We start from the raw sequence: 23982 nt of genomic DNA on the forward strand, positions 1-23982 counted from the left end.
CAATATAAATTTGGGAGGCAAGAACATAGAGAAGGATTTGAGAAAGGGAGAGTATCCAGGACTGACCCTCAGAAACTCCAACAATCAAATGCCAGGAAGAAGAGACAGACCTAGCAATAGAGTTTGAAAAGGAGAGGCAGTGGGTAAGAGAAAAACTAGAAAAACAAACGTGCTACTACAGAACTAAGAGAGGAGCATGCTTTAAGAGGGCAGGAATAATGGATTATATCAACTATGTTGAGAAGAAAAACATGAGAATTGAAGCGTCCATTGGCTTTGGCTATGAGGAAGTCCTTGGTGATTTTGACAATGTCACATTCAGTGGAATGGTTGGGGAAGAAATCAGATGGTAGTGGATTAAGTAGTTAAGGAGATAAAAGGACATATAAATGTGGCAGGAGACAAGGCTTTTGAGAAGTTTGCTCTGAATGACAGGAAAGATAGCATCACTGGAAGAGTGTTTGGGGTTGAGAAGGAATCATTTTAAGATGGGTGATATTGGAATCTGTGTGCTGAAGGCAGTAATCTCAAAGGAAGACTGATGAGGCAGAGCCAAGGGGAAAAACCTAAACAGAGAAATTCTTGAGGCCGATGAGGGTTGTTGTCACAGGACACGTGGAGGATTGGCTTTTGATATGACTGGTCTCAGTGGCAGGGGGGAAAAGAGAGATGATGGATTAACAGATCTATTTGTAGTGTAGTAAACCAGACATTTAAAAAAACTTATATCCTGATATATTTTTTCTTCTCCGTCATCTGGGTTTTTCTTCCCTTGCCGACCTTCTACTACAAGGCCACATCACAAATCTTATTGCCCCAGGGAAGAAGTGGAGGGTGCTGCTTTGAATAAAGTGTGAAGAACAGGAGAAGGAAATGATGCGAGCAGAGTTCCTGCTGGGGGACAGGGAAGTAGGAAGGGAGGAGAGACTAGAGAGGAGAGGAGATGTGAAAGAAAGAATCCTCTTGAGGTCCAACCTGAGAGTATGTCATGTTGGAAAGTTCCAGATAGATTTGCAGGAAAAGAATCCAGACAGCTGGCATTTACTCTCCTGGGGGCTAGCCTGGGGTGGCTGAAATCCTCTCAAATAAGCCCTGCATTTGATTTGGCATCACGTCCAGCAAGGCGCAAGAGTGGCAGTGAAATCAAACTGAAAGAGATGCATGAGAGCTGCCTCACAGAACCTCTCCACCAACACAAACCCACTCCTGGGGGTGGGAAAAAGCAGCTGTTTCCAGCTCCCTGGAGGGATGGAGGTGTGAGAGGAACAGAGGTTCATAATGAGCCTGAGCTTAGGACAAGGAGCCTGTGGTGTGGCAGGAGATCAGGGCATCATCTGTGGACACGACAGGACAGCCAGGAGTTGATTAGAATGAGCCAACCCCTAGCCAGGATTGGTGAAGGCTCCAAGGACAGTGCATGGACCAGAAGCTTCTCTTTTATTGCTGTAAATGCATGTGAGATTTTGCTATGTCCAGATGCTTCCAGGGAGAGGAGAAACACAACAGGAAATGGAAAACACCTTGAAAGATAGATTATTTATAGCAAAGAGTATATTTAACCAAAGCCTCTTTTAAATTGAAAGAAACTAAATTACTTTTAATAAATTAGTTTTCATTTTCCCCATGAAAATAGGAACACCAGAGAAAGATGAAGTCAATGAGAGAAAATTAAATTCACCATTTCCCCAAACATGGGCTGCTGTGTCTTTCTGGACAGGGATTTGGTAGGTTTGTTGGTGTGAAGATGAGAGAGGTTGCATCATGTGGCTTTCATTGTGCCTATGAAATGTGAAGTGAGTGTTGGTTGCGAGTGGGAGTTAAGAAAGAGATCTGGGAATTTGAGAAAAGAAGAGAAGTTAAAAAATTGTATCAGGGGGATTCCAAATGCACATTAGTGTCTTAAAATCTCTAAGAAGACTTGTTTTAGAAAAAAGACCCTTGTTCAAATTTATATACAAGCTAGGACAGATCCAGTTTTGGTGGATCCTGAAGCTTATACAATTTGAAGACCCTTTGAAGAAAAAAAATACAAGGGGCACCTGGGTGGCTCAGTCGGTTAAGAGGCTGCCTTCGGCTCAGGTCATGATCCCAGGAATTGAGTCCTGCATCAGGCTCCTTGATCACAGGGAGCCTGCTTCTCCCTCTGCCTGCTGCCGCTCCCCCTGTTCCTGCTCTCTCTGATAAATAATAAATAAATAAATAAATAAATCTTAAAAAAAAAATACAAAATCCAGAACGGATTAGAAGGAACTCATGGAAGCAAAGGTCTCTGAAGCTCCAGCTTATCAGCTCTACAGTAAATCCACCTCTATCTATGCATTGAATGACCATTTTTGGTCATGAGAAGACTTCTTTTGCTCCCACACCTACTAATGATGCCCAGAATAGGCTACTTAACATGCAGGTGGGATGTGCAGACAGACTGTTGTAGCTTCTCCAACTTGCCTTCCTTCTCTCATCTCTCACCTCTCTCACCTCAAACATAAATACAATTGATCCTTGAACAACATGAGAGTTAGGGGTGCCAACCCCTCACACAGTTGAAAATCCATATGTAACTTTTGACTCCCCTAAAACTTAACTACTAATAGCCTACTGTTAACCAGAAGCCTTATTGATAATATACACAGTCTTGATTAACATCTATTTTTGTATGTTGTATGTATTATATATGGTGTTCTTACAATAAAGTAAGCTGGAGAAAAGAGAATGTTATTAGGAAAAATCATAAGGAAGAGAAAATACATTTACAGTACTGTATTTATTGAAAAAAACTTGCTTATAAGTGGACCTGTGTAGTTCAAACCTGTGCTGCTCAAGGACCAGCTGTACATCATTCCACAGCTGCTTGTTATTTTCCTAAGAATACCAGTGTCATACCCACACCATATCTCTCTACAGCTTAACTTCCAGCCTCTCTAGATGGGTGCCTTTCAAACTTCTTATACCACAGCCCATAACAAGAAATATATTTTATATTGCAATCCAATACTCACATATATCCCTGAGAAAACTTTCACAAAATACATCTTAATTTTTTTATGTGCAATGTACTGTAATATTTTCTAGCTGATGTCTTGCATATTTAAAAATAATTCTAGCTGGGGGACACCCTGGGTGGCTCAGTCAGTTAAGTGTCCGACTCTTGGTTTGGGCTTAGGTCATGATCTCTGGGTCATAGGATCAGCCCCGAGCTGGGCTCTGCACTCAGCGTGGAGTCTGCTGGAGATTATCTCCCTCTGCTCCTCCCCCTGCTTGCGCTCTCTCTCTCTCAAATAAATAAATGAAGTCTTAAAAAAAAATATTCTGGTTGGGCCACTCTAAAATGATTCTTACAGCCAGCAGATTGAGAAACACTCTGGCTGGTACTGTACCTCTAATGCCATTCTTTGCTATGTGGCTCCCTCACTCTGGATTACCCTTAACCTCTGCTATGATTTTGGAGATCATTTTCATCCCTCCCTCCAGTATAAAATAAAATTTTACAAACTTTTATATAAAGCCATCCATTTAATCCATTTAATCCTCGGCACTCTCATGGATTTTGCATCCATATTGGTATGGCAGATATTTTATTCTGCTTTTGATTATACTTAATTATTTAAAATTCAGTGCTCTTTACTTGATTGTGAAGTCCTTCAGGGCAAGATTATATCTGATTCTGGCATGGCCATTTCTATGACTCCTATAGCATCTAGCTCCTAGTACCTTGCAAATTTGTGAAGTTGGAAAAAATAATAGTGGCTCACAGGGTTGTTATGAGGATTAGATGAGAGAACACATTTCAGAACTAATGGTATGAGTAATACCTCCGATACCTGTTTTATAGCTGAAATAACTGGCTTAGGGTCACACAGGTTGTAATTGGTATAGCCAGGACACAAGCCCACATTCCCAGCCACCAAGCTTAACAAAAGGGTGTTGAATCAAAACCAAATGAATGATTTGGCAGAAACTATAGATTATCTGTAATGGCCTTTTTGCCTAGGGATAATTTCATTCATCATTCTGCTATTAGCTTGCTATTTAATCTGCTGTTTTATTTTTCTGTGTGAGTGGCTGTGACTATATGATTAAAAATCACCAGATCAGGAAAATGAATTTACTGTCTTTAGTAGTCTTAATGACCACATCAGATTAACTGCAAGATTGATTCAACTATGCACAAATTAGATATTAAGATAGATGAAAAGAATCCAATTTGACCAAAAAATGATTTTGAGACTGCATAGATCAAACTAATTTTCTTCCTTTGTGCAATTCAGCTCAATTCAAACCTTCAAATATACAGTGCAAAGCACCGCAGGGGATAGCAGGAAAATAAGCATCATCCCCTGTTGCCAAGGAGTTCACAGTCCAACAAGGCTGGGGGTGGAAGGAATAGGATGTCTATATAAATAACCCTAATATAAGACAGAGTAAGATCTGCTTTGTGAGGTTTCAATGAATCCTGAGGTCCCAAGGAGGAATGGATTGTTTCCCCAGTGAGACAATTGTGGAGTGGAAGAGACGTCTTGAAAGATGAGATGAACAAGTGTGATTCTGGTTCTCAAAATGAAGATGTGGGATTTTCCTCACTGAAGACCAGTAGAAATTTCATAGATTTTTAAGTAAAATTCTAGGATTACCTATTAACAGGGTGGTGGGGAGAGCTGATATATAAAAGAAACCAGGGGATTACTAAATAGCATTGAAGAAGTCATATCAAACTAATCTGTTTTTCAGGGTGAGGGGTCATGGTTATTAAACTGGCACAAATGAGAAAAGAGATATATATGGAACAGCCAAATTTCAAGGATAGCCTTGGGGACAAAACAGAAGAAAAATGAGGTACATTAAAATTGATGAATTGAACATTTGTATCCAAAGGATGCTGATTAATAGATAGATGCTACCCTGAAGGGCACTCTTTAGTGTCTTTTCATAGACCTCTAACTTTAACACTGTTTGATTCATATTTAATCAGAAACATGAATAAAGATATAGAAGACATGTTCATTAATCTGCAGATGAACCAGAGCTGGGAAGAATGGCAAACAAACAGTGACAAAATCAGGATCTAAAACAATCTTCATTAGGTTGAAATGATGGCTCAAATCTACCAAGATAAAGCTCAGTCATCTTGATCTTGGTCCAAAAATCTAACAGCACATGAAAAAGATGGTAGAGATGTGATTTAGTAGCAGCAAAACAAGCTTCTAACTTTAATTAGTTGACTGTGATGGACCGGTGAAATGGTCACTACCACCACCACCATCACCATCAGCACCACCATTACTACTACTACCATCGCCACCACCACCACTGTCACTCCCACCACCATGACCACCACCACAATCACTACTACCACTACCACACCACCACCACTGCCATCACTTCTACTACCACCACCACCATTATCACTACCACTACCACCACCAGCGCCATCATCACCACCAGCACCACCACTACCACCTCTATCCCCATCACCACCATCACTACAACCACCACCACCATCATCACCACCACTACCACCACCAGCGCCATCACCACCACCAGCACCACCACTACCACCTCTATCCCCATCACCACCATCACTACAACCACCACCACCATCATCACCACCACCATCACTACCACCACCGTTATCACTTCTACCACCAGCACCATCATCACCACCACCATCACTACCACCACCACCACCACTAACACTGCCACCATCATCACCATCATTATCACCACCACCACCGTCACTACCACCACCACTACCAACTTCACCACTATCACCAGCACCACCATCACCATCACTACTAACCACCATCACCACCATCACCATCAGCACGACCATTACTACTACTACCATTGCCACTACCACCACTATCACTCCCACCACCACCACCATTATCATTATCACTACCACTACCACCACCATCATCACCACCATCACTACCACCATCACCCCACTGCTACCACCATCACCAATATCATCACTACCATTACAACAACTTAATGAGCTGTGTTCATGGAAAGAATTTCTCTGGAGGAGAGGGGGTAGTTCCACCAATCACATCATAATGAAAGCCATGTGTATAGTTCTCTGTGCCATATGCACAATCTGGAGAATGTTCAGGGGGAGAGCAACTCTATGGGAGAAAAAAAAAACAAAAAATATGTTATATTCAGAAAATTTTAAGGCCCTGGAGTTGATTAGACTGAAGTAGAGAAGTAGCAGGAATATGATAAAAGTTTCCAAATAGTCCAAGGGCTGTCATATGGGAAAAGCAGTTTAACTTTTTTTTATAGAGCTTCAAAAGGCAGAACTAGAATCAGTAACATTAATTATAGGAATATAGATTTCAGCTTATTAAAGAATTTTCACATAGCTAGAGTTGTTTAAAAATGGAAAGCATGGCTCCTGCTGTTTCTTATTGCCAGCGTGTTCAAGGATGGGCTGATTACTCTTTGGGGGTTTGGCCTGGGGGTTCAAGTATCAGATAGGTAGTTTGAGTTTGGCATTTTTAATTCCTGGACTGACATCACTGAATATGGTGGAAATGGGGCGGGGGGTGGGGTACAGAAGAGAGGCTGATGAGACAATCTCACAATTAGATGGTGGGAGCACCAGAGGAGACTGTTGAGGAGCAGAGACCATGGAATGATCATCTGGAGGTGGCTGTAAGGAATTTGCTGACCCCTGTTCAGGGCTTGGTAACGGGGTATAGGATGGGAGAAAGGAAAAAGTGGTACCACTGGGGAGGCACCCCCCACTGTTATGGAGGATAAAGGGAAAGGCATGTTTTAGTAGGAAATATATGTGGAGAAAAGTTTGATAAGCCCAGAGACTGCAATAGAATGGAGACACAGGAAGTAGCTTGAGAGAGTGTGGGCAGATCTGAAGTGGGGGTGTTGTCTGAATTGGAAAGCCTGAGAGTCCTGGAGCAAGTAGCAGACAAGTTTTGAACGAGGACAGCAGTGGTAGGTAGTGAGGATCAAGAAAGTAGGGGTTGGGGGCGCCTGGGTGGCACAGTCAGCTAAGCCTCTGAATCTTGGTTTCAGCTCAGATCCTGATCTCAGCGTCCTGAGATTGAGCCCTGCATCAGGCTCTTCCGAGATTCTCTCTCTTTCTCTCCCTCTCTCTCTACTCCTCCCCCTGCTTGCACTCTCTCTCTCAAATGAATAAATAAAATTTTTAGGAAAAAAAAAGCAAGCAGAGGTTGGAAGTTCTATTGAGTGTCATGCAGGCAAGTAGAGCAGGAGTGTTGAGAGGCAGGATTTGGTTACTGTAGAGGATTCTAGGACCCACCTCCCCATTCCCACCTCCCCCCGCCCCCCAGTCTCCACACAACAGGAAGGCGGGCACCACTTTGTACCAAATTGCAGAGTGTCCTGAACCCCACGCCTGTGTAACTACTGGAACAGAAACCGGACTTCGGTCCCCCACCCGCTTCTCTTACCCAATTCATATTTGTTCTGCAGGAACTTGCCATTCCTGGAGGGTTGGTTCCCAGGGCGGATTGCCTTCAGCCAATCCCCACCTGTCCCTTTCCCAATCGACTTCAAACAGACACAGACTCCATAATCTTCAATTCTGGACCTAAGGCAAATTTCGATGCCTGAAGCACAGATGCTGAGGCAAGAACTCACAAGTAAACAGGATTTTTTTTTTTTCTTTTCAAATCCTGAGAAATTCTGCCCTAGTAATAGTTGGATTTAATAGCAGGGGGAGGATATTTGTATACCATTCCTCTTAGAAGGGTCTCTAAACATTTTAACATAGATGTGGTCTTCACAAAGTCCCTGTGCAATGTATGACTTTGCAAAATAGCCGCAAGCACGCTGGAAAGCATTTAGATGCATTTAAAGAGAAGGTGATGATTCTTCTTGGCCATAGGGTAGAATTTTCCTGCTTGGCTAAATAGCCACATTTTGTGTGTCATGGAATCTGAAATAAGATTACTCTGCGTATGACTGTGTAACGTAGTTATCTTAGGCTTTAATACATTTTCTTTAAAACACTATTTTTCTAGACGGCTCCCATCGTTCCCGTGGCCCCAAAGAGTCAAGTTTAGAAGTATAAAAAGATTGTATGAAGACTTTTTTGTCATTTTAATTTGTTTTCAAAAGTTGTTGACATAAACCCTTCGCAAGGGTATTCTGTTCTATATACTGGGCGGGCAGGAGCACCACATTGGCCGTTAGGAAAAAGTATTTTTCCTAATGTTATCTCGCCTCTGGCAGAGGAAGGGCAATACAAAAGCCTCCTTCCTGTGTCTCTTCTGCCTGTGTACCTTTCAGTGAAAGCAGATCCTCTTCTCCTGTGATCCCGAGTGTAATAGGTGCAGATGGTACATCCTCTCACCATTACTGTATGTTCACTGCCTGGCCTGGTGTTTGGCATACAGGCGGCCCCACGTCATATTTTTATTTATGTTGAAGGCTGTACGAGATCAGGTTCTACCCAGAGGAGCATCTTGATTAATCATGAAACCATTTTCGTTGTTAGATTTGTAGGAAAACTAGACTCACAAGACTCCAGTGCGAGAGAAAGGAAATCTGTCCTCTTACTTACTCAGAATTAGAGAGGTCTGAGTTGGAATAAAGCCTAATAAACACTGTTCCACAGAAAGTGGCTTTGCTGGCCGAGACTTTGAATCATCTTGAGGCTGCCAGGGACCACGAAGCTGTATATATGGAAAGAGCCTAATAAGATGGATACAGGGGAGCAGAAAATCTGATTTGACAGACATGCCTTTCTAATCAGACAATAACCACATACGCTGAACACAAACCTGCTGTTCTCAGACGACTGCAGTCCTTCCCCGTGAGCTTTCTTTCTTCCCCCCACTTAATCTTCATCCATTTTCTTTCTCTCTTGCAATATCCTGGTCTTAGGTTTCTAACAAAGTTGCCCTGTGGTAATTGTGATTTTGTTACAAGATGCAAATGCAATCCTGGCTGCGAGCAGGGCTAAAAAGAACATCTGTGTAAATATGCTCAGATTTGTAATCGCATCCCACCTCCAGCCTACAACCTTTGATAGGATTAGCTGAAAGACTAGTACCCAGGTCAGTTTGCACTGACTAAAACCCGTATGAGCCCGTGGTGGGTTAATCAGACCATCATAATCAGGTTGCCAAGCATGAGAGGTGTGTTCTTTGGAGAGCACTGTGGAGTGAGTGTTCTCTTTGTGCAGAGGGCACAGCAACCACAGGCGAACTTCCTGTCTTTCATCACTGGATCATTTTCAGAAATGAACCAAATGCAAAATGATCCAGAAAAGCTGGGAACTAAGCCAAGCAGGACCACAGCCAGGGATGGGGAAGTGCCTAGCGTTCTGGTAAGTGCAGGAAGCCTCTAGCTGAGGCAAAGCTATTTACCAGTCTTCTCCACCCAGAAGGGCTGGGGATAGGCTCGCCACCCCAGGGCGTTCTTTTCACACACACCCCTACTCCTTGCTTAGTGCATCTTCCACCACAAAGGGCAAACAGGACGTACTGCTTTCCTGGCAATTGAGAGCACTTGGGTCACAAATATCTTAATGACTTGTCGGGCCTCTGTCAACACCCAGCAAGTAAGAACCAGCGCCATGTCCAATATATCAATGCCCCCCCCCCCAATATTAATTGCAGTATTAATTAACTGAGAGCCAACAAGGACCAAGTTCTGGGTGGCCTGGGCAACTGTCCGTTCTCTCAGAATGTACAGACGTGCTGATTGCCCGGCATGTGTGCTGAGCTGCCCACTCAGGTCTGGTCTGTAGGGCTGGGTAGAGAGCTGGCTAGAGCTGCCGGCATCACTGATGACTCCTGCCGTCGCCATGACTATTCTGACTGAACTCTCTGGAAGGGGATTTGCCTGTGACTTTGGCCTCTTGGTTGAAGTCTTGTTTGCAGGGCAGATTCAGCTTTATGGGACTGGAAGCTTATACAATTTCGAGGATTCTCTTTAATACAAAATCTGGTGCAGGAGTTTCTAATAAAATTCAACACACACCTACTCTGTAAGCTAGCAATTTCACTCCTAGGTATAAACCCAAGAGAAGGTTAGCATATGTCCATAAAAAGATAAGCACAAGAATATTCACAGAAGCTTTCTTCATAATAGCCCCAAACTGGAAACAACCCTAACGTCCATCAAAAGAGGTACATCATATTTCGGAATACTTCTCAGCAGTAAAAAAGAATGAGCTGCTGGTACATGTAATAACATGGATGAATTTTGTGTACATTATATAAGCAAAAGAAGCCAGACAAATGATTCCATTTATATGATGTTCTAGAATAGGCAAAGTTAATCTATGGCACTATTAGAAGGATAAATTTTTAAAATTTTTGAACTCTGGTAGGAGTGCAAAATGGAACAGGCACTTTGGAAAACAGTTTTGACAGTTTCTTATAAAGTTAAACACACCCTTCCCACACAGCTCAGTGATCCCACTCCTTGTTATTTACCCAAGTGAAATGAAAACTCTGTTCGCATAAAACCCTATACATGAATAAATGTTTAGTGTGGTTTTATTCATAATAGCCCCAAATTGAAAACAATCCAAATGTCCTTCAGCTGGGGAATGGATGAGTGAACGGTGATATGCCCACATAATGGAATATAATCCAGCAATGAGAAGGGAGCGAATTACTGCTGCACGCCACAGCATGGGGCAAGTTCACATGCTCTGTGTTCATGAAAGGAACCACATCCAAAAGGCTGCAGACATTCTCTATGGTTCCATTTATGTTACCTTCTAGAGAAAAACAGATCAATGGCTGCAAGGGGCTGAGGGTACAGGGAGAGGCTGGCTACAAGGGGAAATTTCCATGGGGTAAATTTGGGGGAGGAGATGGAAATATTTTATATCTTGATTATGATGGTGGTTATACAACTCTGTTCATTTACAAAAACTCTCAGAATTATGGCCTTGACTTTCTGGATATTTCTCCTTCAGCAGAAGCTGTAAATGTTATAGAAACCAGGAGAGAAACAACGAGCCGGGGTGGGGGGGGACATCAACGAATTAGACACAGGGAAATATTCATCAGGAGACTTAGCCATGAGCACCCACATGGCACTGCTTCCTATCTCTTAAAATCAGATTCTCAAGGCTGACAATACTAAGTAAGTGTCCTTTTCTCTAAAAAATTTTACCTCATGACTTGGTAACCTGGACATCCACTTATTAGGTTATGGAAATTATCCTTTGGCTGAGAGCCAGCTGACTCTAAGGGAAGTAATTCCTTTTATTAGTCAGGTTAGACTAAGTTGAGGTAAGAAATAGACCAAACACTCAGTGGCCCAATACAATAGAAGTTAGCTGGGGCTCAGCCGATGACCACTTTGAACAAGAAGGGATTCCGTTAAGTGAGGTCTAGGTGTGTGCCAGGAAAAAGGGAAAATGGATTTTGGTAGACAGCTAGCAGTCTCTTTCATACTCTGACACCATCCAAAATGGAAAATGATACCTTCAGCTGTTTTGCTTATTGAGGATTTGGTTTAAATTTGGCAGCTATTCACATCTCTGTTTTTTACCAATGTTTTTGATAGGAGGATAAAGATTAGGGACAAAGAAAGTGAAAAACTGTCAGAGAAGGTTCTATGGTGTAGGATCTTATAATTATGGGCTTGAAAGAGGCTGATGAATTATTTGTGGGTTATGATGACATAGGTCTCTTTCTTCTCTGTGATTGTAAATAAGGGAAAAGGGTTGTAAAATTATTGGTAAGGCTAAATTTTTATTTGATACAATATTTAATATGCAAATAACTATTAGGTATAGCTGCTTTTGAGTTGACCGGTACTTAGATGGCAGAATAGGATGAAATCTTCCAAACAGTAAGATGCTAATCAGTGAGAACTTTCTAAGCTTTGCACATGGTATTTTAAAATGTCAAATGCACTTCAGTATGAGCAAGGGGAAGGTAATGGCCCTGGGGAAAAGTACTCCAAACGAGTGATAGAGGCCAAAATACTCAGACATTGATTTGGAATAATTTTAATAACAATTAGTGACAATATATAGTGAACAGGTACCGTTGTAACCAAAGAACAACAAAATATAGGCCATCATGAGCAGGAGCAGCGGGAACAAAATATGGAATATTACCCTGTCTTTGCACCAAAATGTGGAAGTCCACAGCGAGAGTCCTGTGGGGACTGCTGGCTGCAAACCACCGAGAAAGACATAATGCTGCCTGGGATGGCAGAGTTAAGGACAAGTAGGTGAGCAAGGGAAGAAAAATATAGCTCTGTTAACGTAAACTGCAACAAAAGAAAGTACAGATCTTTAGTCATCAGAAGAAAGTGCTCAATAAATGCTTATTAAATAAATACATAAATTAACCAAATCCTATCTGATATAGGACATAGATTTATTCACCGAATACCAGAAGTAGGTATAAAGAGATACACTTAGCACACTCACAAAAAAGAAAAACATACTGTACACAATAGTAAACCTAAGGAACATATTTCCTGAAGAGGCACAACATGAAAGAAACGGTAGGGCTGAGAATGTATAAATAAATTCATGGATAATATATCACTAATGGCTACTTTGGGAAACGAGGGATGCTTGAGGGTTATCTTTTGAGACTGCCACTAAAATGTAATGTAACTTGGGGAAAGTTCTCCAAACTATGCTTTTCTCTTTCTTTTTTTTTTTGTTTTATTTTTTTATTATGTTCAATTAGCCAACTTATAATACATCATTAGTTTTTGAGGTAGTGTTCAACGATTCATTAGTGGCGTATAACACCCAGTGCTCATCACCACACGTGCCCTCCTTACAAACCCTGCTTTTCTACAAGTTGTCCCTCGAGGTCACTGTCGGGAAGAGGATGATGGGCTAAGCGGCCTGTGGGCCTGACACGAAAACAGGCCGTTGTTTTCCTTTAGCATTCCTGGGTCGGTCCTGAGGCTGATCGAGGAACAACGCTCTGGGATTGATGACCACCTACCTAAAAAGACATCTATGATAATGGAGGGGTGGGGCCACTCAAGAATTGCCTGTGTGCCCATCTGTGTCACAAGACTGTCCCAGGAATAATCGTGATAGAGCTTCTCCAGGCTGAGGGGTGTGGGGTAGAGATTAATTAACGTTCAGAATGTTGAGAGTGAAGGCCTTAGTTATTTTTGGCTGCTATGTCTTTCTGGAGTAGAAGGCTGAGTGATGAAGGAAGCAGAAGGTGGAGAGAAAAGAGGAACAAAGGCACCTGGAGCACCCCCCCCACCCCACTACATCCAGCTTTTGTGCCAGAGAGCTCGCCCCTCAGAGTAGTGTTGCCATTTCCTACAAGCATAAAAATGCACGTGAGTGCCACCCCCGCCCCCCCATGGAGCACACAAAACGGGAGAAGGTGTGTGTGGTGTCCTAGAGGAGCTGGAGTGCAAATGTGAGAACAAGAAAATCAACCCGATCTATCTGCACAGCTCTGCTGACATCCTTTGAAATCGGGTTTCCATTCTGAGATTTCCTCTTTGATCTCTCCATTGAAAAGTCTGTCCCCACAATGCACAAATCCCCTCTGCTGGGATAGTGTGCCATTTATCCAGGTCCTCTTCTGGGCACCTTGCCTCAGGACAAAGGTGGCAGCAATGACTGCCAGCCAACTGACCCCAGGCCTTCCCAGCATGAGTGATGTTGTGTCACTTGAACATGAGCATCACTTGGATGCTATATCATGTGGACAAATGTGCTTTTCCTCTCTCTGCTCTGGGCTTAATTCTGTTTGTTCTCTGCCTTTCTCTCTGTGCACCTGTGTCTTTCTAAGCTTTGCACATGGTATTTTAAAATGCCTTTTCCCTCCCTCCCCTTCTGCCTGCCCTCTCTCTATTGCTTGCTCACACAGGACATTTTTCAGTCTACAAGATGTAGCAACACGTTTATTACACCTGGGTAACTCCACAAACAATCAAGAAAATGCTTTTCAGCATGATGAAGTGTCACGAACAATGAATGTGTAGCAAAATAAATTACTCGATAAATGAAGAAAAACATTTCACTAATGCAGAGTCCAGGAATATCTGAAGGTAACAATTTACTTCAATTAACAATGATTTGGGGGGAAAAAAAACTTCATAAGTCAAAACCTGATATTTACTAAGGGTTTCAGACTTATAGAGGGCAATTATTCAGCAGGTGGGCTTGTTAGGAGGGAGCTAGGTGGCCATCACCGAAGGCCTGCTCATCCTTTATATCAGGTACCGTTCTGTGACCCCAGGCTTGGGTTGATGCACCCTGAATTCTCATTACCCAGGTGCATAACTTTATCTTGCATTTAGCATATTGTTTTGGGATTGCCATTTCATGCATGTGCACCCAGTCTGACCAGATTGCAAGCATCTTGAGGAGTAGGTAGGACTTCAGATGACTTGAACTCTGCATCCTGGGCACCTGGCACAAGGTCCTCAACATGGTGGACAACTAATACATGTTTGATGAATGAATGGATGGATGGATGGATGGATGGATGAATAATTGATACTGACCCCCAAACCTTGACTGATCTCTGAGGTGGTAGGATGCAAAATCCGGTATGTGGTTTCATGTCTCCTTCTGACCTGAGATGCAGGCCAGGCCAAGTGCTCTGCAAAATCAGTTACTTACCATGGATTGCCTTTTGATGGCCTCCAGGCCAGCTTCACATAGGCTGGGCTCAGCAGCAACATTTTACCATGAGCTCATACACCAGCATTATAGCACTGCGTCACCTTCATGTCTGCTTGAATATCATCTTCACCACAAGGCCCCTCCAACACCCTATTTATAGTTGTCCCTATCCCAGGCAACCAGGACTCCTGATTCCTCTTACCCTGCTCTCCATCTTCTTGTGTGGCTCTTATCTTCTTCTACTGTACTGAGTAATTTATTTATTCATTCTGTTTGTTATTTGCAGTTGTATTACTCTATTTATATTACAGTACTATATTTATTTATAATAAATATACAAAATTATTGTATTTGTATTACTGTAATTATATTGTACTAGAATGTAAGTCCCATTATGTGCTTGGCACATAGTAGGCACAAAACAAATGTGTGCTAAGTGAATGACTACTACCTTGTAGCTCTGTATAAACTGTAGACTAAAGCGGTGGATTTTTTTGTCTGTGTCCTTTGGAAAAATAGACTTCCACTGAGATATCTGTGGCTGAAGGAAGCTGAAAGAGGGTAAATGGCCAGGGTTTAGGGGATCCTCCTTTGACAACTACTTTTCTCTCTTTTATATGTTGAAGTTTTATAAAATATTTCCTTTGAGAAAGAAGTACTATTGCCCTTAAGAAAACATGCTTCACTCAACTCTTCCCCCCCAGGGAGGAAGCTGAGAGCTGAGAGTTTTTGTGCACTTGCTCTGTGCTGAATAGGGGAGGATCCATGGCATCTCCCAGCCCGAGGCACCATCCCTGTCTTCCATCAGGCAGATAGACTATGTGAAGCCCATCAGAGCTCGGGATCTGGCGAGACACAAGCCAGTCCTCTGGGGAGCCCCTCAGAAAAGTTGAGGTGCTAGACACACGTATGGACACCTTCCTTCCCATAGGTGAAGTGAGAGTGATAAATGCATAGAATCGAATACCATTCAGTCTTTAAAAGGAAGGAAATTCTGCCATATGTGACAACATGGATGGAAGTTGGGGATATTATGTGAAGTGAAAGAAGCCAAACACAGAAGAAAAAATATTGCCTGATTTCACTTATATGAGGTAATCTAATATAGCCAAATTCACAGATTCGAGAGTGAAATGGTGGTTGCCAGGGGCTTGGAGAGGTAGAAATGGGAAGCTACTAATCAAGAGGTGTAAAGTTTCAGTTAAATAAGATGAGTAAGTTCTAGAGAGCTTATTATGCACTTAAATTTTTGTCAAGAGGGTAGCTCTCATGTTAAGTGTTCCTATCACAATGAGATAAATTTTTTTAAAAGGAAATATGTTTGAAATCCACTGATTTATAGCAAAATATACATCTTTTTGCATGTATGGGTCTATAGACCAGCAACAATATTATTGCTTGGGAGCTTATTAGAAATGCAGATTCTTAGGCCCCATCCCAGACCTACTGAGTGAAAATCTGCATTTTAACAAGACCCCCAGATGATTGGAAGCCATGTCAAAGGACTGTATTTTTGGTACTGTAGTTCCTCCCTCTTCCTAGAGTGCTATGAATGCAGTGGGTAGCTAGACTTGGCTTGGGCTGTCTTTCTTCAGGTAGACTTGGTAATGTATCAGACTGCTGCCAAAGTTGGGTAGATGGAACAGGCAAAGACGGGGGAAGCAGGGCATGTGCACACCCCACACTTGAGATTATTTGACCTGACTAGCTGACTGCATGCCCAGGACTGGATTATTTGGCTAAAGACAGAGTGAGGGCACAAGTAATTGAAATATACCATATCCCCTGAACTTCATTCCAGCCAATACTTTCAACCTGTTCCTATAATAAATCTTCTACCATTGCTGCTAGCAAGAGGTAAAATGAATGGAATTAAATTTCGGCTCCTTTCTCTGCTCCTTTGCCAGGTGGAATTACTAACAAGCGATGACATATCTAGAAACTAGGCAACAGAAAAAAAAAAAGAAAAAAGAGGACAAAAAGAGAAAGATAAGCAGAGGGCCTGTATAATCCAAAAACTTGAAAACCAATTTATGGCCTCTGAAAAAGGAAGAGCTGACTACACATTAACTTGAAAGCACACACACACCCTGAAAGTCAATCTTTATTAATTACACTTGGGAAAAGTTTAGGAAGGCAGCCTAGCTTTTACCCACAGTATAGTTTTAAGCTGCATGCTATCAAATAGGAAGATACTTTCATATTTCTTGAGCAATTGCAAGAGATCCTATAAATTTCAGCACCATTTTTCTTTCCTGTATCTTAAGGTTGTGGTTCTTGAGTGATTTGTCATCTTCCTATATGATTTTGATCATATCATTTAGCAGTACTGTAGGAAGGCACTTAGGTGGTTTAGCTTTGAAACTACCCATTAAGAGATGAATAAAAAGTCAACATTATCTACATCGTTAGCTTATGTAATAAAAAGTGATTAAATACAGCTAGCTTTCAAATACATGTAAAATAGATCTAGCTGAAAGTATAAATTTTTATAATGTTTATGTTCTGCTTGGATTGAATTACCTTAAATAACAGAAAATCACCATCCTACCTCACTTGATAACCATCAACACTGAAGTCATCATTGGATTATGAAAATTTTGCAAGAAAGTTTGCTGATGCTATAATTTACATTGCCAGCATTGTTACACATCTCTTTGGAAAAATCCCCCAAAGCAGACCAGTTGTATCTTCAACAAATAGGAATTAGAGCATGTGTTTTTAGGCTGCTGGAGGTGGGAGTAGGGTGAATGAGAGAGGGAAAGATAAACTTATCATTTAAGAAATACATATGTTTTTGTATCACCAAAAGATTTGGTGAGTCATAAGTGGGTGTTTTCCCTCTCTGATTTTAGTGACTGCCAGAAATTATGTGGAATTCCCCTCTTGTTTCCACATTCCTGGCATTCTTTGAATGGAGGTTCTAGAGAGGGAAGACCCAGGGGACTGTGGGTTTGGAAACTCTACATCTGGAACACTCTCCAGGTGGCTGAGTCATACCTCATTACTGACTCCATTTGGAAGGCCACCAAGTCTCAGTTCCCTAATCATCATCAGGAACTCCTTTTAACATTTATGAACCATGTTCAACAAAAATCAGCATTGGTCACACCTCCTCATTCAAAAGTTGTGTCTAGATTTGCGTTTTTAAAATTTATTCCATTTACGGTACATTTTCACCATGGAATTATATTAAATTCTCACAACCAATAGTTTTCAGTTTTTATCCTCATTGACCTCTTAGCATCATCGAAACCATCCATTCCTGTGGATCACCCCTTTCTCTTTGAAACACTCTTTCTCTGGTTTTCATGATATGGAATTATGGTGATGTTCCTTTTGTTTCTCTGACCAACCTTCTCACTCTCCTTCTCTTTTAGTGGCTCAATTTGACTGTTAAACATTGGTGTTCTACAAATTCACCAAGGTCATCAGTCTTACAGTCCTAGGTTGGTTCTGTTCGCTTCTTACTCTATTCTTTCTCCCTAATCAGTCTTGTTTACTGCATGATTTCAATGACTATCGATAATGACCCCTAAGTGGTTATCTCCAGCTCAGAGCTATTTACTGGGGAACACAGTCTTGTGTGTATGTGCAACTTTCTTCTCAATTGCTCTGCTTGGATTTTGACAAACACCATTTCCCCCCTCACAATAGATTTCTCTTCTATCCCATTCAAAGACACCATAATTCAATAAGAGTGACCAGAAAATGAAGCATATCACTTGACACCTGCCTCTCCCTCACCACCCATATTCAATCATCACCAAGTTATCACTTTATCACTAAAATCTCTTTCAACTGTCTCCAATTACACTATTACCATTCTAGTCCCAAGTTTGTCTCTTCCACCAGGATTGTTTTGATTGAACACTCTCCAAATCATTTTTCATAGTATAGCTAGAGTGATCTTTTAGAAATGCAAATCTGATCATGACTTTCCTTGTTCAATAGCTCCATATTGTTCTTAGGTTGAGGACCAAGCATCCCAACTGCACCTACAAGCTTTATTCAAACTCACCTCCTAGGGCTCAGCCAGGCTCATCCTTTCCAGACTTACCCCTAAGCTCAGCCATAGAAGCCTCAGTTCTTCACCTGTTCAGGCTCCTTCTTTCTCAGGCATTTTTCCAAACAGTTTTTCTTCCTGGAATTCAGTTTTCCCTCTTGCTGCCTTCCTATAATATTTAAGATTTCATCTTGGACTTGATCTCTTCTCTTTTCACTTTCTCACTGAGCACTTAACCACTCCTGAAGGGTTCCAGTAATCATTTCTGATGTAAGGTGTTATCTCAATGTGATTTTGATTTGAATTTCCCTGATGGCTAATGATGATGAACATTTTTTCATGTGTCTGTTATTTGTATGTCTACTTTTGAGAATTATCTGTTCATGTCTTTTGCCCATTTTTTAACTTGATTATTTGTTTTTTGGGTGTTGAGTTTGAGAAGTTCTTAATAGATCTTGGATACCAGCCCTTTATCTGTAGTGTCATTTGCAAACATCTTCTCCTAATCTGTGGGTTGCCTCTTTGTTTTGTTGACTGTTTCCTTTGCTGTGGAAACCATCTTCAGGGCAGTTAGGGGGGAGAGATTCCTTACATACAGAGGGAGGAACATCAGAATAATGTCAGACCTATCCACAGAGACCTGGCAAGCCAGAAAGGCCTGGCAAGACCTATTCAGGGTACTAAACGAGAAGAACATGCAGCCAAGAATACTTTATCCCACAAGGTTGTCATTTAGAATGGATGGAGAGATGCAGAGCTTCCAAGACCAGCAGAAACTGAAAGAATATGTGACCATAAGCTGGCCCTGCAAGAATTATTAAGGGGTTTCTATAAAAGGAGAAAGACCCCAAGAGTGATATACAACAGAAATTTACAGGGACAATCTATAAACACAAGGTCTTCACAGGCAACATGATGACAATAAATTCATATCTTTCAATAATCACTCTCAATGTGAAGAGCCTAAATGCTCCCATAAAACAGCACAGGGTTGCAGATTGGATAAAAAGACAGGACCCATCCTTATGCAGTCTCCAAGAGACTCATTTTGAACCTAAAGATACATCCAAACTGAAAGTGATGGGATGGAGATCCATCTTCCATGACAATGGACCTCAAAAGAAAGCTAGGGTAGCAATTCTTATATCAGACAAATTAGATTTTAAACTAAAGACTGTAGTTAGACACAGAAGGACACTATATCAATCTTAAAGGGTCTATCCAACAAGAAGATCTAACAATTGTAAATATCTATGCCCCCAACATGGGAGCAGCCATCTACATAAGCCAACTGTTAACCAAAATCAAGAGTCATATTGATAACAATACGTTAATTGTAGGAGACCTCAATACTCCACTGTCAGCAATAGACAGATCATCTAAGCAGAAAATCAACAAAGAAATAAGAGCTTTGAATGACACACTGGACCAGATGGACCTCATAGATATATACAGACCATTCCACCCTAAAACAACAGAATACTCATTCTTCTGAGCGCACATGGAACTTTCTCCAGAATAGACCACATCCTGGGTCACAAATCAGGTCTCAACCGATACCAAAAGATTGAGATTATTCCCTGCATATTCTCAGACCATAATGCTTTAAAATTGGAACTCAATCACAAGAAAAAATTTGGAAGAAATTCAAACACTTGGAAGCTAAAGGCCACTTTACTCAAGAATGTTTGGGTCAACCAGGAAATCAAAGAAGAACTTAAACAATTCATGGAAGCCAATGAGAACAAAAACACATTGGTCCAAAACCTATGGGATACTGCAAAGGTGGTCCTAAGGGGGAAATACATAGCCATCCAAGCCTCACTCCAAAAAATAGAAAAATCCCAAATTCACCAACTAACTCTACACCTTGAAGAACTAGAGAAAATGCAACAAACGATGCCTAAGCCACGCATTAGAAGAGAAATAATTAAGATTAGAGCATAGATCAATGAATCAGAAACCAGAAATACAGTAGATCAGATCAATGAAACTAGAAGCTGGTTCTTTGAAAGAATTATTAAAATTGATAAACCACTGGCCAGACTTATCTAAAACAGAAGAGAAAGGACCCAAATTAATAAAAGCCAAAGTTTTAAAAAAGAGCCAAATTAAAGCTCTAATTCTGTCACTCAAGTTGTCAAAAATCCTTCAATGACTTCTCAGTGACAACTAATTAATCCAAACTCGTTGGATGGACATTAGGAGCCTTGCCTAATATGGTCCTTGCCTAATATTTTGGTCTCAACTCCAACTACTATAGTGTAAAAGTTGACTTATTTGTAAAGTCTTTTCTGAACAATCTCAACCACACCCCAAGTTAAAACTTCACTAATCCTTTTCTAGAACTTCCATAAATACATCTGTTTGTACTAGGATATAAGTCCTAGAACAACGTGCAAGTCCAAGGACAATGCACATGGTAGGTACTCAATAAATATATATTGAATGAATGAAAAAATATATGAATGTTAAGTATTTATCATACCTCTTTCCCATGTGTTCATCAAATTCATTCAACTCCACTTATTGGGCAGTAAACCTCCTGAGGGAAAGGGCTGTATCTCAGCCATCCTTGAGTCCCCAGCTGGTAATAGTAGTTGGCATACACTAGGTTTTTAATAAATACTTATGAAACAACTGAATCAATCTATTAATCAAACCCTGAACTATTCCCTAGTTTTTGGTCATGCTTTGAACTCATTGTTTTGCTGCCTTGTCTTTGAGAATACCTTTCCTTCTGTCTGAAATGCCATCTCTCTCTTTCCTAAAAGGTCCATGTCAAATAACACCTCCTCTATTATATCTTTTCTTCCCTTAGACCAGTAAGAAATAATCTCACAACCCTCATGTATCACTTTATTAGTAACTCTCTCATGGAAAATCCTATCCTGCCTTCCCTCACAGACATCTTTGACCTCCTCTTATGCAACACCTCCCCCAGTTAGCACTTCCCTCTGTTCTAAGCAATGTAAGAGGAGGGAATATGTATTATTTCTAGAAGAATGCTTTATACAGAAGTAGATACTTAAGGATAGATTTAGGAAATAGTTTACTGATTGGTTGAACTTAAGGGGAACAGTAGAATACCTGCTTTTTTCTACCTTGAGCTTTCCCATTTTGGTATTTGATACCATTAAACAAATTCTGAGAATACCCCTTGATTCCTCTCCATTCCTTTTCCACATATCCAACCTACCAGCAAGTTCTATTGCTTATAACTCCAGGGTAGATCCTGAACACTTTCATTTTTCTTTATCACCTTGTCTACCATCTTCATCCAAGCTGCCACCATCTCTTAACTACTGCAATACCCTTCAACTGGTCTCTTTGCTTTCACTCTTATATCCACATAAGACTAAATTTGTATATTCATATTATTAAATGTATGTTAAATTTAATATTTAAAAATATACATCAGATTTATGGCTTTCTATTATGGCACTTAGATTAAATGTAAACTCCTATGAGTGCCTGGACCCCATCCTCTTGAGGTTCTCATGTCCTTACATTCTCACCCTTGCTCACCATCTGCCAGTGACATTGGCCTGGAGGACCAAGGGGAAATTGTATTTTACTTCCCATCCTGCTAAAAATTGTAACTTAGAAAAAGTCTCTTTACCTATGGGACTTAATCACTTATTTCTAGAATGAAGGGAGTAAACTAACTGGTCATGAATGGTCCCTTTAATTTAATTATCTTCAGAGTTCTGAAGTCACTTGTTTCTATGGGTCATTAGTAGGAATCCTTTTTTAAAAAATTTTTTGTTGAATAAATGTGATGTATAACATTGTGTAAATTTAAGGTTTATAGCGTGTTACTTTGATTCATATACTATTGTAATATAATTGTCAATATAGTGATATTTGTCATATTACATAATTACATTACATTATTATCTATATTAATTATAAAGTGCATTAGGTCTCTATGGTTTATTTACTACTTGTTATAAGTTTGTACCCTTAAACACCATTGGTCTTATCACACCTGTACATACCCATCCCCTCATTCCCTCATAGCCACCTTTGTACTGTTTATTACATGTTTAACTTTTTTAGATTCCATATATAAATGACATCATACAGTACTTGTCTTTCTCTGACTCATCTTGTTTAGCATAATATGTTAGGTCCACCAAATGGGAGGATATCTTCCTTTCTCGTGTTGTTTAATATTGCACTGTATATATGTACCACATCCTTTTTATCCATTCATCCATTGATGGGCACTTGGGCTGTTTCCATAGTTTGGCATTTATGAATAATGTTGAAATAACATGGAAGTGCAGATATCTTGTGGAAATCCTGTTTTAAGTTCCTTTGTGAATATACCCAGAAATGGAATTGCTGGATCATATGGTAAATCTATTTTTAATTTTTTGAGGAACCTCTATATTGTGTTCCACAGAGGTTGGACCATTTACATTCCCACCAACAATGTATAAGGGTTCCCTTTCCACCACATTCTTGCCAGCACCTGTTGTCTCTTGTCTTTCTGATGATAGCCATTCTAACAGGTGGGAGGTGGTTTCTCATTGTGGGGATAATTTGCAATTTCCCTGAGGATTAGCAATGTTGAGCATTTTTCATGTGCATGTTGGTCATTATTCTATATTAGGAAAATGCAATTTTTATTTTTTAATGTTTATTCTTGAAGTACAGTTGAAAATGTTATATTAGTTTCAGATGTACAGCATAGTGATTCAACAATTCTACACATTACATGCTCACATGATAAGTGTAGTTACATCTGTAACCATACAACGTTATTACAGTACCATTGACTATATTCCCTATGCTGTACCTTTAATCCCCATTACTTACTTATTTTAAAACTAGAAGTTTGTATCTTTTAAACCACTTCACTACTTTGGCTATCTCCCCACTCCTTTTCCCTCTGACAACTACCAGTTTGTTCTATCTATGAGTCTTTTTTTTTTTTTTTTGGCTTTTTACTTACTTGTTTGTTCACTTGTTATGTTCCACATATAAGTGAAATCACTTGGTATTTGTCTTTCTCTGACATATTTCACTGAGCATAATATCCTCCAGGTCCATCTATGTTACTGCAAAGGGCAAGATTTCATTCTTTCTTTCTTTCTTTTTTTACATTTTTAAAAAATTTTTTTATTGTTATGTTAATCCCCATACATTACATCATTAGTTTTAGATGTAGTGCTCCATGATTCATTGTTTGTGCATAACACCCAGTGCTCCATGCAGAACGTGCCCTCTTTAATACCCATCACCAGGCTAACCCATCCTCCCACCCCCCTCCCCTCTAGAACCCTCAGTTTGTTTTTCAGAGTCCATCGTCTCTCATGGTTCATCTACCCCTCCGATTCCCCCCCTTTATTCTTCCCCTCCTGCTATCTTCTTCTTTTTTTTTTCT

The sequence above is a fragment of the Halichoerus grypus genome, chromosome 4 (assembly GCF_964656455.1).
Source record: "Halichoerus grypus chromosome 4, mHalGry1.hap1.1, whole genome shotgun sequence".
Taxonomy (NCBI): Eukaryota; Metazoa; Chordata; class Mammalia; order Carnivora; family Phocidae; genus Halichoerus; species Halichoerus grypus.